This window comes from Lepeophtheirus salmonis, chromosome 14 (assembly GCF_016086655.4).
Source record: "Lepeophtheirus salmonis chromosome 14, UVic_Lsal_1.4, whole genome shotgun sequence".
In the NCBI taxonomy this organism is placed as follows: Eukaryota; Metazoa; Arthropoda; class Copepoda; order Siphonostomatoida; family Caligidae; genus Lepeophtheirus; species Lepeophtheirus salmonis.
In genome coordinates this window covers 22,293,828-22,297,637 of record NC_052144.2, presented here as the reverse complement: position 1 = coordinate 22,297,637, position 3,810 = coordinate 22,293,828, and the positions used below count along the sequence as shown (strand labels likewise).

Sequence of the window (3,810 nt, the reverse complement as noted above, 5' to 3'; positions counted from 1 at the left end):
TGATTAGATGTTTTCCCTTTTGGGAATGTAGGTTTTAATGCCCATTTTTGTATTATAAGGCTTAAGTAACAATAATAAACGAGGGTTGTAGCCGGTGGGCATTGCAAAGCCTAATATAGTTATACATTGTAAAATCAGAAGCGTCAATTAAGTTTAATAAGTAAAGTACATTCATTAATTTATATGCTTTAATATTATTAACAAATATATAAATTTAATGAAAACATTTAGTTTAACACTTCTAAAGAGCAAGGAAATATATGTTAAAGTAACTTAAATTAATTTTTTTTGTTGGAAGTAGATTATAATTGCTTAAAAAATATATTACTTTAAAATAGCTATAATATTGTGTTCTTATTAATATGATTTTAAAAAATTGGATTCGTGCTACTTACTTAAAATTAAATATCTAGAAATTTATTATATCATATGCTTTGTAAAAGAACTAATAAAAAATACATTTCGTCTATTTTTGAAGTAAAAGTGTAATTATATTGATAATTATATATTATGTAATGTACATTAATTAGATAATTAATTTATTTATTATTTTTCATTGTAAAAAACTGTTAATGCAAAAATAATCATATCAAATGACAAAATAATTATATTTTGAAAAATTACATACTTTTAGAAATGAGTATTACGATATGTTGATGTTTATTTATTTGCACTCTAATTTCCATCAGTTTTTTAATGCAAAAAAAATAGGTTGTTCTTTATGATTAAAATATTTTCATTAACAAACAATATGGAAAAATTGTCTAATATCTATGAAAAATTTAATTCTATTTTTCATTTATCATGAGCTTACACAAAAGCAATATTAAACAGCAAATTACAAATTAACCAATATTTCATAGGCATATTTTGGCCAATAAAGAGAATTGTATACAAATTCATAGAAACAGTTAAGATACCTCAGAGTGTAAACCAGGGTATAAAATCTTAACTATATATACGGGACTTAATTTGGCCCTAGTATGTTTTCTTAGGTAAAATCTATTAATTTTTTATTATTTCATTTGATATGTATCAGTTGAATTGTTTGGCTCTGATACGCTTTTTTGGAAACATATTAACGGAATTCTCATAAAAATACATTAAATATTGTTGGAAAAAAAATTAATTTAGATTTAGATTTAGCTTTAATTTGTACAAAATATATAGAATCGAAACCAAGACACATTTTTTTCTAAAAAAAAAGTTTAAAAATTCAAACTTAGCGAATGATATTTATAAAATAATAGGAACATTTTAAGGACCTCCTATTTTGAACCATTAAAAAAATAAGCTCCAACCTATTGTACATAGTGACAATGTGACTGATTACATCAATTTATGCAAATTTCATAGACTTTACAAAAGTGAACTTTTATATTGCATGAAAAGCGGTGTTATTATTTGATATTCATTTTGAAGGTGATTGGTATAAATAATTCAATAGCAATATATATATTTATATCCGTCAATGATTATTATTGACTCTGCATCGGTAGTTTTAAAGGCACTCCAAGTATTAAAAAATATATTTTTTATTCATTTATACCATTTAAAAAAATAAAAATATCTGACAAATATTTTTTTTTTTTTTTGCAATTTATATAATTTTATTTTATAATCTATATTTTATAAGCTTAATATCCAATGGTAGTATTTTTAAAACTTGAGGACATTTTTATAATCTGTATATACGTCAAATACAACTTTAAATTTTTTACAAGTCGTAACATTATAGTACAATGTTGCTACCAAAAATGTCATAAGGAAGTTATTACTGTAGAGATAATAAACATGGACTGCGTCAAATTTTAAGAAAAACTGGGACTTTGGTTTGATTTCAGAAACGGTTTCCGTTGGAGTTTTCAGAGCATGAACTAATCTTTTTACCTGTGAGTTTAACTTGGTTAAATCAATTGTTTATCTCACTTTATCATTCTGTTTAGGCGCAATAACTATGGGATGGCATCACTCTTTTATTTCATCTTTTACTTTCACGATCACATCCTTTTTAACCATATCATCCAGCATATTTTTGACCTGTTCACGATAACAAAAAGGTATATGGCTTGCACTGTCCAGTGCAAATTGCTTCTTAGTTTCCAATAATTCTATTTTCATAAGTGAGATTCATTTCTTTTAATTGATGTTCTCATGAGAACACACTTGAAAATTTCTCTACTAACTGATTTCCACTTCTTTGATTTTACTATGCATTATTGTTCCCACCCTTTCGATGCCTAATGGTTGATCAATATATTCTTGTTTCAGAGGTTGAGGAAAATCTGGGTGCAAAATTATCAATCTTATGGATGCATGCTGAGAGATAAGCACATCATCTTGGTCAATATCTTTGACGAAATACACGATCTCGTTATGCTGACGATTTCCGAGTCTCAATATCAATTCAACATTTCTTACTATTTCCTATCTGGAGCCGTTCACATCACAATTTTGGGATGACTTATAAGTTCTCTGATTTGCTTGATGGTAAGTCTAAGCTTTTATAATTTCGTAGGCCTCCAGTAGAAGCCACTGCACAACTATCACATACTGACAAACAAACTGTTTCCGACAAACTCTACACTGGCGTTTGATATGTCAATTCGGAGTTTGTTCAGCTCACATTCACGAACATAATTGATTATTAAGACTGAAATTATATTATTAGCTGTGCAAACTTTAGCATAATGTTCTTTTTTCTTACAGTTCCGGCATTCGGCCTACTTTGCAGGGCACGGTATTCCAAATTGATGAGGAGCCTTGAAACCACACTTTCCACAGAGGTATTCTTCATCCTTCGTCCATTATCTCCCACGTCTTTGATTCCTCTTTCTACCATGACCTCCAATAATTTCGTCAGCTGTCGAAATTCGATGTATAACCTTCAAAACTAGATGGTTCAAATTTTTTCTAAAACTGTTTAAAAAACAACTTCATCTTTGACTCTGCAAGTGATCAGAGTGGCTAATCAATCCTCTGGTTTCATCTAATAGATTTTAGCCTCTTCTGCTAAATTTTTTAAATCGCAATAAAATTCATCAATTGTTCCAAAATTTGCTTATTTTCGTCGCATCAATTTGTATCTAGCTGCTGCCATCCGTTTCTTAGCTTTAACATATTTACTAACGTCTTCAATAACCTCCTCTAACCCTTTAAAAGTGTCGAATGGAATTTTGACAATGTGTTGTATCTTAATGAGAAATCCGGATGAGCAGATTTTCGAAAAAATATCAATTTACTCTTTTATCATTATTTCTTTCAGATGGATTAACTTGACATAAATATCCCACATTTCAAGAACCCTGCGTATTTGATGCTGTCTTGGATTTGATTTGGCAATTTGGCTAGGATATTTGGGTGACTTTGGCTCCTAACTTTGATTGAAGGATCTTCCGAAGATCTCTCCTAATAAACATCCACCTCAGCTTCAATTTCAACGAGCTCTTCCTCCATCTTAATGAACTCATCCACCTCCTTCGTTTATTCATCTAAAAAAAATGAGTACTTTCTCCGTTTTTTCATTATAAATTTTAATTGCCTTCTTTACAACTTCAAGTATACGACTGACTTTAAGTGGACATGAGTTATCTTATCGAAGTAATTTCCTTTAATGACTTCAGATTGTCTGTGGAAGGATCTTCTCTGAGCACCTAGGTATTTCCTCACTTTGGCTAACTTGGCGGTCTTATCTTTGTCTGGCATCCTCTTGTGTATCTGAGGGACTGGATCAACTTCTTCACCTACAATTCTCCAGTACCTATGGTGTCATATGTTAAGCTTTTCTGCTTCAACTACTAATTGCACCAT

At 29.5% G+C, this 3,810-nt stretch overlaps 1 long non-coding RNA gene across 1 annotated transcript; it reads left to right on the top strand.

Annotated features, from left to right (window-relative positions):
* Window positions 1–1,680: 1,680 nt before the first annotated feature.
* Window positions 1,681–3,084, top strand: LOC121129840 (uncharacterized). Its single transcript, XR_005868535.2, has 4 exons — window positions 1,681–1,892; window positions 1,947–2,060; window positions 2,272–2,490; window positions 2,710–3,084. It is a non-coding gene; the product is annotated as an uncharacterized lncRNA (long non-coding RNA).
* Window positions 3,085–3,810: the final 726 nt, after the last annotated feature.